Source organism: Aotus nancymaae, unplaced genomic scaffold (genome assembly GCF_030222135.1).
Source record: "Aotus nancymaae isolate 86718 unplaced genomic scaffold, 86718_ANA_hifiasm-v0.15.2.pri h1tg000029l, whole genome shotgun sequence".
NCBI lineage: Eukaryota > Metazoa > Chordata > Mammalia > Primates > Aotidae > Aotus > Aotus nancymaae.
This window is the reverse complement of record NW_026988442.1, coordinates 47,567,733-47,581,460: the sequence shown is the minus strand read 5'-3', so window position 1 is coordinate 47,581,460 and position 13,728 is coordinate 47,567,733. Positions and strand designations below refer to the sequence as shown.

At 37.1% G+C, this 13,728-nt stretch overlaps 1 long non-coding RNA gene across 2 annotated transcripts in view; it reads left to right on the top strand.

The window, feature by feature from the left end:
* Positions 1 to 13,728, top strand: part of LOC105708929 (uncharacterized) — a 95,224-nt gene that overhangs the window by 8,483 nt on the left and 73,013 nt on the right. For both annotated transcript variants that reach the window (XR_001105407.2, XR_002478872.1), the window contains exons 2-3: positions 954 to 1,063; positions 9,442 to 9,506. This is a non-coding gene — a long non-coding RNA (uncharacterized LOC105708929). The remainder of the gene's footprint in view (positions 1 to 953; positions 1,064 to 9,441; positions 9,507 to 13,728) is intronic.

The window sequence follows — 13,728 nt, the reverse complement described above, 5'->3', positions numbered from 1 at the left end:
ATTTATTTATAGCCACATTGACTTCTAACACTATTTAGTCCTAATCACATATTATATGTTAGATAATTTAGCATAATAAAATTGTGCCTTTTTACATCAATGCTAATTGAGTGCCTTAGGCAGAACAAGTACAAAATTAATTGTTATAATAAATCCTTGTGACATCATTTAGGGAAGAAATGGTTATGTGTAAGGTAAACCAAAGTACTGGAAGAAAACATATAACATTTTAAAAAGAGGTTTCTGAGACTTAAAATGAGTGGACACTGATTAATTACTGAAAAATTGCATTTGTATAAAAGCTTTCTCTAAAAGCATTTTAAGAATAATTATTTGAAAATAAGATTCTAAACCAGGCACAGTGGCTCATATCTGTAATGCCTGTAATCCCAGCACTTTGGGAGGCTCAGGCGGGCAGATCACAGGGTCAGGAGTTTGAGACCATCCTGGCCAACATACTGAAACCCTGTCTCTACTAAAAATACAAAAAATTAGCCGGGTGTGGTGGCGGGCACCTGTAATCCTAGCTACTTGGGAGGCTGAGGCAGGAGAATCGTTGGAACCCAGGGGCAGAGGTTGCAGTGAGCTGAGATTGTGCCCTGCACACCAGCCCAGGGGACAATTTAAGACTCTGTCTCAAAAAAAAAAAAAAAAAAAAGAAAGAAAAAGAGAAAGAAAATAAGTTTATAGAATTTAATTGTTCCTCTTGTCACCTTGAGCATGCATTTAGATAATTTGATGCCAAAATCCAAATGACCAAAAATCCCAGAAAATTGATAGCAGATGAAAACATTCTATCAATTCCAGACTTTTGGGATTATCATTTTTCAAAGGTGTTTCCTGCCCAGTTTTAAATCTCTGGTGCTGAAAATGGTAGGCAAACAACTTTATCGATAGACTGCTTATGTTCTTTACTCTGTTCTCAAAGTGACAAAGTACGTTGATTCCAACAGTGATTCTCCAGTCTGCTTTAGTGTTGGATTTCCACTGCGACTGTTAGCTGCTGAAACTGAGCCCAGAGCCCTTGGTCAGAGTATCTGAGCATTGCAAGCGGCACCAAGAGGTAAGTTAATTCATCCTTCTGACTCGAGGAAGGGTGAACTGTGCCCAAATATTTCCAGATGGATAATTTTGTATCCGAATCAGAGCAGAAAAACTAAGGAGTGGGAATTTCCTTCAGAAACCCTTTTGCATATTTTCTGACTATTTCTATGCTAATGCTGTTGCAACAGCAAATAAATGCCCTGAAGTGTACATGGGCATTGCCTCCCACACAGACAAATTAATGCACACCCTAGATTAGGCATCTAGGTTTTAAGGATTCGTCAGTTTACCTGAGAAAATTCCTTTTATGGATTAAGCAACACCATAGAATATAACCATTTTTATACATTTCATTTTATATTAATCATCATTTTCATTCCCAGTATTTTTCCATCTCTCCTCTCTCTCCATTCTTTTCCTTTCACATTTTTTATGAGGTCTTCTTTCTCCTTGGCCTGTTTTCCACCCTCCACCCTGAGAAATACTGCCATTTAACTCAATGTTTAGCTCACTACCTTGGCATCATTTTTTCCTGACCTTTTATATTCTGTTGGATGCCAAATTTTATAATTAATGCATCAAAAATGACTCCTGAATCATCTCTCTTTTCAGTTCCGTTGCTGCTATCGTACTTCAGCCTTTTATTATGTGTTGCTTGGATATAAATTAGCTCCCTCTCCTCTTCTGTCCTTGCTTTGGTTTCTCTCTAGCTCCCAAGCATCCTGTGTGCCACTGCCAGAGTGGCCTTTGAATAAAGCACAGTTTGCACTTGACCCTGCATTCAAACCTTCACTGGTTTCACACTCTCTGCTGGATGGCATCCAAACCCCTTGATGTGGCTCTCTCTCTCCCCACTGTCAACACATATCTTATCCCTCAATTCCAACGTACCTTTCTAGCTTTACCATTTATTTTTTATTATGGATGGCAGTCTTGCTAAACTATGCAAAATTTCCTCAACACACACTAAATTTTATATCAATTTCTGTTAATTTAATATTTACCTATTGAAATTCAATTCCTAGTCAACTAACCAACCAATTATAACAGCAGCTATATTTAACTGTGCATTCCTAACATGTCAAGACCATACTGAACATCCTAAATACATAATCTCCAATTCTCACCCCAACACCTCTAGGAAGTCATTATTATTCACCATTGCACAAGTGAGGAAACTGACACCGATGGTACTGAGAGCTGCTGTACTCTCAGTCCAGAAATTCTTCTTGGGTGAAAAGACTCTACTCCAGGAGTGGAGTAAAAACTTGAGTGAGTGTCAAGGACCATATTTATGCTAAGTAAAGAAATATGAAGCAGAAGGATGAGGCGGAAAAGGAAGAGAATGGGATGAAAGAGAAAGGAGAAGAGGAGACAGAGAAAGAAAGGAGAGATAAAAAAATAAAAGATCCTTCCAGTAGAGAATATTATTTGGTATACAGTTGACCCTTGAGCAATGCAGGGATTAGGAGTACTGACCCACTGTGTAGTCAAAAATCAATGTGTAACTTTTAATTCTTCCAGGACCTAACTACTAATAGCTTACTGTTGATCAGAAGCCCTATTGATAACAATCAGTTAATACCTATTTTGTATGTTATATGCATTATATACTCTGTTCTTAGAATAAATTAAGCTAGAGAAAAGAAAATGTTATTGAGAAAATAAGGAAAATAAAATATATTTACTGTTCATTAAGATGAATTAGATCAAGAAGTAGGTTAGTTGACTAGGAAGGTAAAGTAGATCATCGAGAAGTTCTTCATCATCATTGTCTTCACATTGAGAAGCCAGAGGAGGAGGAAGAAGAGGGCTTGGTGTTGCTGTCTAAGAAGCATGGAGGCAGAAAAAAAATCCATGTGTAAGTGAACCCATGCTGCTCAAACTTGTGTTATTCAAGGGTCAACTATAATTGATTTTTGACAAAATTTAATTAAAGTCATGAGAGCAACATCCTGGTATCCTCATACGCAGTGTGCAATATCCTCACACACAATGTGCAAACTGTTCTAGGCTTATGGGTAAGAGAGCTCAAGAGATATGTCTTGTTTAGGAATTAAGGCAGAAACCATTCAAATAATTTTTTTCAGATACATGAGAAATATAATGAAACTAGGTTCTTTTGTACATTTCTAACACCTCTATACCATATACCTGTATATATTTTCTCAACTTTGTGTTTGTTAGTTGGTTTATAATTTTGTTATACTTTTTGATGTTTTATTATTTTATTTTTTATTTTTTTGAGTTGCTGTCTCACTCTGTCACCCAGGCTGGAGTGCAATGGTGTGATCTCGGTTCACTATAACCTCTGCCTCCTGGGTTCAAGCTATTCTCCTGCCTCAGCCTCCCGAGTAGTTGGGATTACAGGCATCCACCATCATGCTTGGCTAATTTTTGTATTTTTGTAAAAACGAGGTTTCACCATGTTGGCCAGGGTGGTCTTGAACTCCTGACCTCAGGTGATCCACCCCACTCAGCCTCCCAAATTGTCGGGTTACAGGTGTGAACCACCACGCCTGGTCTTATCATTAACTTCAAACTGAGATAGACTTTTTGATCTATTCTGATTTTGAGCAACTTACAGTAGACATTTGTAAAATATATTGTTAATTTAAATCTTTTTAAAATATTGAACTCTCCAAATGTGCTCCATGGGAGTGAGGCTGATGCAACTAGAAGCTGCAGAATGATTTGGCCTTGAATTTCACTCATTAAGAGAGAGCTGCCAACTCGTCCTCACCAACAGGGCAGTGAGTTTGCTTCTGTTTTCTTTGGCCATCAGTACAGAAAGCAAGGCTGTCTGTAGTCTTTGTACAACTCAGGATAGTTCTTTCCTTTGAGGACAAGGCTGTCATCCTATCCTTTCCTGGAATCTTGATGTGATAGAATGGATACTAACAAGAAACCAAGTAATGAAAAGAAATTAAGAAATACATTTTAATGATGATTTTTATAGACTAATTCATAGTGATTGTTAGTTGGCATATAGACCTTTTTGGTTGGGTAAATGATAGATGTGATAAACTCTAAATTTTTTCTAATTCCAGAATGTTTTATATCTATTGAGATAAGTTATTTCAAACTGGATGATTCTGGAACATTTGGTTTATATTTTTTGAGGTCTTTTCAATTACCATGAAGAGTATAATTAATTTTGCAAGATTTAATTAGTCACATGAACAGCATCCTGGTTTTGTCGTAGGCAGAGGACAATCAGGACAATCAGTGCTCTGTGTTCCTGGATACCAAGAAATAGCTCAAGAGATGTGTCTTTGAGGAGAGATTATTTAGGAATTAGAGTGGAATAATGGAGTTGGATGCCTTAGTGTATTTCAGAGGAGTGCATCCGTTCTGCCCCTGGAGTTCATCTTCTCTCTTTTGCTCTCTCCCTCTTTCTTTTCTTGTTCCATGCTAGCAGAAAGCTCCCAGATTACAAACCTTGTGTCTTACTCTTTAGTAACTGTCCCTGACATTGGCAGTAGGCGAGGGTTCAAATGAGTCTTGATTAATAGATCCTCATTTCCTCCTTCCCACCTCTCTCAAGCTCTGTGATCTTGATTCAGTGTTAAATTGGTGTCCATGTGATCATAAATGGCTCACCTAATAGGGTGAAATTTAGTTTAAATGTAAATACTGCATCTTGCCCCCAAGTCCCAACACTACTATGATATGTACAAGTACAATGTAGGAGAGTTACATTAATAGTAATTAAAGTCATTTTTTAAACTTCCCTTTTTTTAAAAAAACAGCTATTATCTTTATAACAAAAGTTTAAGCATTATTTAAAATTATTTTGAAAGTTCATGGTAGATAAAATACTCAAAACAGATTTCCTACTTCTAGATGTTTATGTAATGTTGTAAATGGTGGGCTCTGATCTTTGCCAATATGTTTCACCTGATCAACTCTACAAATATTATCAGCAGTACAAATATAACTCTCCAAATATCATTTAATGCCTAGTCAGGAAAATGGAAATCACCCTCAACCTTTCAAAGAGAAGGAATTAAATTAAGGAATTGATCACTCAGGTGATGAAAATCAGAGAAGTGAAACAGGGGACAACCCAGACATACATCAGGATCTCAGAAATTCTGTGCGTGAAGCAGCTCAGAGATTATACTTCAAGGAGCTTTAATTTCTCTTGTACGGGAAGGATATCAGATGAATGTGTGGTTACCAGAAACCAGAAACTGGGCTCAGGTGAGAACTAGAACCATGATGGATGTGGCCCAGTGATTGCTAGGGACAAGTGGGGAGTTATGCTGCCTAGCAGGAGCTGAAACCATGAAGGGGAGACATGGACGTCATGAGAGATTCCTTAGAGGTTCCAAGGAGGGAGGGGTAGGAATACCGTAACTTCTCCTTGAAAGGAAATAAAATCTGTTAGTATAACAAAATCTTGTCTGTGTCCTTTAAAGACTCTGTATTATGACTGTGTGGGCAGAAATCAGCAGTGAATTAAACTGAGTTATATTGAATAGAGGCATTCATGGTGCTATAAGACCAAAGTAAGCAGAAGGACTGGCTCATTATAGATAATATGTACCAGTGGGGTAAAACAAGGATGTCTTCTTCTTATTCTTCTTTTTACATTTTATCTTAATAATTTAATGTAAATCATGAAAGACTGATTTGTGCCATCTCATCTGTCACTTTATAACATAGAGAATGGCCAGTTAATAATAATAGCTGGTTTTTTCATAATTTTTATGTGTAAAACTCGATTCTAATAGCTTTCCATGTATTGATGCTTTTAATTCTCAAAACAATCTCATGCTTTACTATCTACCCATTGTATGGAAGAGGAAATTGAGGCACAGAGAGATTAGCTAATAGACATACAGACGACATAGTTGTATCTGGGGGTACTAGACGTAGCCTTAGTAACCAGCTCTGCTATGTCATTTTTGCCACAAAGAAGGTCTTCACATAACTCTTCTAATATGAAACATTGTTTCTTCTAGGCATAATCTATATGTCAGCACTCTAAACCAAGCCACCATCTTGTTTTCCCTATACCAACAGCCTCTGGACTCATCCCTTCATTCCCATTCTCCTCCTCTTCAGCCAATGTTCCTCAGAGCAGCCAGAATAACTTTTTGAAAACATAGCACTTTTTCTCAGAGTCCTCTGATGGTTTCCCATTTTTAGTTAGTAAAGTACTATGTTACTTAAAAATACTATGCAGTGGGTGGGGTTTTACTGGACAGGTGTAGCCAGGTATGTTTGGAGCACTATTAATATCCTGATGAGGCTGAGCAGTCATTTATTTATCTACCCATCTCTTAAAGGGACATTGTCTTTACGTCTCTTATACTTAGGTCTTGGGCAAGATCTATAAATGAGTCAGAAAAGTCATCCTGAAATTAACCTACACCTTCTGTTTATGAGAAAAGCATTGGCCCTTTGGCAGCAGAGAGCTCCAGAACTCTAGGCTTATGTTACACTCAGTTCACCCCTGGAGACCCCCTGAGGGTTTGCAAGTCTGCTGGCAGAGTAACAGCGGTTTTGTAATGCCTGTCAATGGTGCTATTTGTTTTGGCCTTTTGTGGAAAAGTTTGCTGAGCAGCCAAAACAGCAAAGGGCAGTCCTAAGACTAGAGTTGGAAGAGCCAGCTGGGGTGAACCTCTCAGTGATAAAGAGGATATAGGGCAAAGGAAACTGGCCATGGCCACAGATGAGCCAAATTTCACAACTTGCTTGCTTATATTTGGACAAACAGCAAAGCTAGAAAGCCTTAACATGCTGGGAGAAAGTTTCGGTCCCTCGGGTGCTTTACATTTTATCCCTGTGGCAATGAATCATGCTAGGATTTCAACCAAACTGCTACTCTTAACTTGCAAGAATATCTTTTTTTTTTTTATTGCATTTTAGATTTTGGGGTACATGTGAAGAACATGCAAGATTGTTGCATAGGTGCATACGTGGCAGTGTGATTTGCTGCCTTCCTCCCCTTCACCTGTATGTGGCATTTCTCCCCTTGCTATCTCTCCCCAACTCACCACCCCCTGCTGTCCCTCCTCTATTTCCCCCCAACAGACCCCAGTGTGTAGTGCTCCCCTCCCTGTGTCCATGTGTTCTCATTGTTCAACACCGCCTATGAGTGAGAACATGCGGTGTTTGATTTTGTGTTCTTGTGTCAGTTTGCTGAGAATGATGGTTTCCAGGTTCATCCATGTCCCTACAAAGGACACGAACTATCTTAGGTGTGTCGTTGTGTGGTTAAGAAATAATAGGCAATGTGAAAAGTCTGGCACTGTCTCTGGCTCATCTAGTTGCACTGATATTTCTGACAAATACAAAAGAAAGATTAATTGCTATAAAAATATAAGGAGTATTTATGAACTGCTAAATAAAAAGCACATTAAAATATCTTAGGAAAAACTTTATTTTTCTCATAGACTAGATATACCCAATCAAAATTACTAAAATAACTCAAGAAAAAGTGTTTGATTTGTGATTCCTTCATGAAGGTGGTGAAGGTGGGCTATGCATGAGGACCACAGTGTTTTAAGTTTTCATATTTTAATACAAACAATTTGTCATAATTCTCCCCAAGACTTCATTGAATACAAAGTATATTGAGTCCTATGGGTTCTGTAAAAGAACTTTAGAACCTCTTTCATCGCTTCAGATTTTATGTGCCAAAATAATTACTTGAAGACATTTCAGCTTGTCTTTTTTCAATTCGAAGGTCATTCACACTGACTTCTTGCTTTGGCTTCATTTGAGACATCATTAATGTGCTATAAAATGTTAACTATTCCTTCAAATATCTCATTAATGTACATGTGTATTTAACTACGTATTTTTTTATCAGAAGCAATTAAACATACCTCTTAGGTGAGGGAAAAATCATGTGTTTAATTTCACCTTGCGTTTTAAGACATCACAATCTAGTACCTCATAAATATTTGTCCTTTTTAAATCATTGCCTGGAAAATAAGTTTGTCTAACTTTTTCCATGAAGTTAAAGTTGCAGAGGTCAAATTTTTTAGATGCTACAAAAAACTTTCTTCCATGAATAATCACAAGCTCATGCAACTGGAAAGTTCTTGAAGGAATGTCACAGTTGAGCCTGAATTCAGATGGATCTACTACACACTGACAGTTATTTTATTGTTCAGACCCCCTGAGACAGACTATCCAGAGTCTCTTGCCATGGTAACCTGTCTAATGTTAAATTGTCCTTTTTTTTTTCTATAAAGCTTATATGATGTCTAATTTATGTTACTGGAAATTATGACTCTTTCTATGGTTTTGCTATTGCAATACAGAACAGCTTATCAAAAGAAGTGCTATGCCAGTGATTACAAAATGAAAAGTGAGTGGAAGCTAAAGTTTGGTGACATTTTGCTATTTTAGATGTTTTAATGCTTTTGAAAATTGATATAGAGATGTCATATATTTATGTGAAAAAATTTAAAAGAAGTATAATGGGGAATGTTCTTCTAACAAATGATTTAAATTCTTACCTCAACACTAAGTTTATTTTTATTTTTATGTTTTGAGACAGGGTCTCACCCTGATGCCTCAGCTAGAGTGGTATGGTGCAATCATAGCTCACCACATCCTTGAACCCTTGAACTCAAGCTACCCTTCTGCCTCAGTCTCCCAAGTAGCTGGGACTACAGCACATGCCACTATGCCTAGCTAATAACTTCATTTCATATCTAGTGTTGATCTGAGAACATAACTCTTTTCTCAGTAGGAGTCCTCTGTTTCTTAAATTAGCCATAAATCTCCATGTTCTTTCCAATGGGTTAAGAGTAGCTCACATTTGAAGCATGAGGTGTCTGAAAATAAAATCAAATATACTCAACAGTGTGTAAAGCAGCTTCTAGACTAATGGCTCTCATTAGAACTGTGCTATTGTAAGCAGTGACCAAACATGTAAAATGATAGCCAGATTATGACAATAAACATAAATCTCAAACACAGATCACTGATGTATAGTACAAAGGAAAACAATCAAGAGTATTTGGAAGTAAAAATATAGGTTAAGAGAAGGTATTCAGGCTACTAATTATATAGAAAAATTAAATCCTTCCTTTTTCTTGAAATTTATACTTAAAAACATATGTACACTTTGATTCTTTAAAACTGTGAAAATTGAATGCAAGTATTTTTTAAAAAACTATCACCAAAGAAAATACAATATAAAAAATTACTATGGGATTATTTTATCTCTATATTTTTCTTTTGTCTAGAATGGAGGTACAAACTTTCTCCTCTCAAATTTTGGTAAATCTAGAATGATCAGTTTTGCAGAATCCAGGCATTGACTGTAATTACACATTGGCATTTTGATGGCATGGACGCTTAGGTTGAGTTACTGAGAAGCTGACCCTGAGATAAGAATTCATGTGTTAATATTTGTGATTTATTCAGGACGTACTCTAGCGTGAAGAAGCAGGACTGGGAAGGCAAAAGGAGACAAACGGGAGACATTTCAGGTAGGTTCTCAGTCTCACAGTGATTCCACAGGGAACATATATTACGTCTCAGATTTGTCTGAGACACAAATCCGTACTTGGCTATTGGTTTCCCAGGAATGTAGTGCCTCAGGCACTTCTGCTTCTCTGAAAAGAGTACGAGCAAGCACGGAAGGTCAGCACTCAGAAGGCATCTCAAGGCCAGTCCTCTGAAGAGCGGACCCAAGGAGATCAGGATGGGGTACCAGGAATGTGCCTACACACAGCTGTCACAGATCTGCATTTAGGTCTAGAAATATGAATCTCCATATTTTACTGGGCCAAAAGGTCTATGGTAAGGGTTCAGCATTGAGGACAAGCTTACAAGTCCAGTGGTGCAGTTTGCGATTGAGCATTTTCAAAGAAACTGTGATTCAAATTTAGAATGTGGGCTGCTGGTAGGAAATCCTCAGGGGTATGTGATCAGAAGTATAAAGAAGAGGAGACTACAAGTTCTGTAAAATTTTGAAGTACAAGGAAGGAAAGGAAAAAAATAAGAGAAACCCAAAACACATTCATCATGGGAGGATGCTTAGCTCAGGTAAACTGTGTTGTTGCCCAGCTCCAGCGGAAGGTTGGTCAGAAAACCCTCAGCTCACATTTGGAACTACTAGAACAATTTCCATCTAAGTACGTGAACTTGACTTGGGCCCCAGGCTAGGAAAGGACACTGGCTCTCTAAGGCCCTAGGAAATCTGTAGAAGTAATACTCAGTGGAGGCCTGGGATGATGGTAGGCTGAGCAAGAAGGAACATTGGCCCCTGGGTCAAGGCCAAAGGAGAGGCCAGCTGCCTCCAAGGGAAATAAAAGTGAAGCTGTCCAAGAACAGATGGTTTAAGACTTTAAACCTGTGCCAAATCTATTGAAGAATGTGAGACTATGTACTTGCAAATTACCTCAACACTAATAATTTGTATTCTGAAATCTTCTCTCATGGTGAGAGAGTCAAAGCATTAGAATCTTTCAACCCACGATTCCCTGATCCTAAATGAGACCTGTATATTAATGCGTCCCAAGAATACTATGTCTTGAACAGCGCCAGGACTGGTGCTGCTGAGAAGAAAAGCAAAAAAAGAAAAAGATAGTGATTCTCCCTGTGTGATGTTGGAGGGAGCTCTCTTACCATTGTGATTACACAGAAAATTGTCCAAAGTAAGTATCAGAAGGAACCCATGAAGGAGAGACTTCTATTCGCACCTTGCACTTGGATACTCCATTTGGACGTTGTATGTCTTTTAGATACATTTTATGCAGGCAAACTATTTTAACTCACAGCAGGTAATAATTGTAAGTCTTCAACATAGTTACATTATAAGCTTTCTTTTTTAAATTCTAGAACACTCTATTTATAATATTAAAATATAAACAACAGAAAGCAAAGAAAGGAGAACCCTCAATGATGATATTTTTACTTCCATTTAATTTTACTTAAGATAAAATTTTTAGAGCAGTTTTGGGGTCATGGCAAACTTAGGAGAAAGGTACAGAGATTTCCCATATACTTCCTGACCGCACATTACGTGTAGTCTTCCCAATTTTCAACCTTACCCATCAGATTGGTACATTTGTTATAATTGATACAGTCACACCAACACATCATAACTATCACAGATTGTTGTTTACATTAGGGGTCACTCTTACTTTTGTACAGTCTATGGGTTTCAAGAAGTGTAAAAAAAATCCATCATTCTAGTATGATAGAGAGTAGTTTCACTGCCTCACGAGTCCTCTGAGCTCCGCCTACTTATCACTGCCTTCCCAATAACCCTTGGCAACCACCGCTGTTTTTATTATCTCCATAGTTTTGCCTTTTCCAGATGGTGTATTCTTGAAATTATATAATATATAAGCTTTTTAGTTTGACTTCTTTCACATAGTAATTTGCAATTAAGTTTCCTCCATGTCTTTTCATGACTTGATAGCTCCTTTCTTTTTAGCCCTGAATAATATTCCCTTGTCTGGATGAACCACAGTTTATTAATCCATACACCTATTATGGACATCTTGATTGCTTCCAAGCTTTGGCAATCATGAATACAGCTGTACTACAAACATCTGTGTGCAGGCTTCTGTGTGGACATAATTTTCAGTTCCTTTGGGTAAATATGGTATTAAGGATCACAACTCCTGAGTCACGTGTAAGAGTATATTTAGTTTTATAAGAAACCACCACACTGTTTTGCAAAATGGATGTTACCATTTTGCATTCCCATCAACAATTAATGAGCATTTCTATTGTTCCACATCCTCACCAGCAATTGCTTTTATCAGTGTTCCAGATTTGGGCGTTATAATAGGTGTATCATGGTATCTCAATGTTGTTTTAATTTGCATTTTTCTGATGACATATGATATAGATCATCTTTTCATATATTTATTTGCCATCTGTATACCTTCATTGGTGAGGTGTCTGTTAAGGCATTTGGCCCATTTTAAAATCAGGTTGTTTTCTTATTGTTGAGTTTTAAGAGTTCTTGATATTCTGTTTCATTTTTGTACCCAAGAAAATAAGTATCACTTGGGTTCCAAGAGCTGTGCAATCCTCTTATTGATACTATTCTTTATGAAGTTGACATGGATGCTGGTTCAAGGAGAACATTCCTTATATAATGACCAGAAGATTATGAATTCACACATTTTTCTTTAATGCTCCAAAAAGGGACAGACTGCAATTTCTTTCCTGTAGGCATGGAAGGTTGTAATTAGACTCAATCCCTCTTCCTCCCTCATAAAAGATATTCCAAAAATGTTTCCTTCTTTTAAAAAGTATATTATGGAAAACATTAAACATATACGAAAAGAAAGAGAATAGTTTAATATATTGTGTCCCCGTCCCCAAGTTTCAACAATTATCGCCTTATGGACAATCTTTTTTCATTTATACTCTCACCTGCTTCCCTTGTTACTTGCTAAATTATTTTGAGCAACTCTCAGATATAATTTCACCTATAAATATTTCAGTGTACATAAAAGATGACATAACCGCAATATCATTTTCATACATAAAAATTTAAATAATTATTTAGTATCTTCAAAGTTTCAATCAGTATTTACATTTCCCCATTGTTTCACTCTGTCACCCAACTTGTTTGTTGTAATCAGGATCTAAATAAGATTCATACATTGTGATTGGTCAACTCGCCTTTTCAGTCTCTTTTAATCTGTAGTTTCCCTTCTACTTTATCTCTTGCAGATTGGAAGTTAGATTTAGAGGCTTGATAATTCAAATTTGATTTTTTTCTTTTTTGATTACTACATAGGTGGAGTTGCAATCTTCCATTGGTGACAAATGCTATCAAGTTTTTTCTTTTTCTGCTGTTAGGCACTATTGGTGATCAGTGTTTAGATTTATAATTCATTAGAGGGTCATACAATGATGATATTTTAATTCTATAATTCTCTTAACATTTATTATCCAGAATATTTTAATAAAGAGAAATTTATGAATTCTTTGATTACCCAGCAGTAGAACTTTTAGAAGAAAGCCTATAAAAATGCTTGATTTTTCCCTTTTTCCCAGTTTTCAAATAATGCATTGGCTTCCTGGAATCCTCCAAGGATGATGAATGAGTTTTGTTTGTTTGTTTGTTTTAAAAACATATAGAATCCAGAATCATTTTTTTTGAGATGGAATCTGGCTCTGTTGCCCAGGCTGGAGTGCAGTGGTAATATCTGGCTCATTGCAACCTCCACCTGCCAGATTCAAGCAATTCTCCTGCCTCAACCTCCCGAGTAGCTGGGACTACAGTCATGTGCCAAAAATTAATTTTTTTGTATTTTTACTAGAGACAGGCTTTCACCATGCTGGCCAGGCTGGTCTTGAATTCCTGATCTCATGATCCTCCCAAAATGCTGGGATTACAGGTGTGAGCCACCATGCCTGGCCTATAGAATGTATTGTAAACCACTGATGTTACTGTTCTGATTGTTGCTCATATTGTCCCATCTTTTGACTAATGGAAACAGATCACTCCAAGATGACTTGCAAGTTATTTACATACTTCTGCTTCTTTGTTTTCCATCATGAAATGATGCTCCATTTTTATCTTGTAACTTTTCTGTCCCATTCCTACAATGAACCGCTTCTCCAAAGAGCCTTGGTTCTTTTCAATGGGAAAGGTATTTGGAGACCACAATATTGGCATTGCTGTGTTCAATGTATTATGCTTTGGTCATTGTTTCTCAGCCATTGCAGTTTACAGAA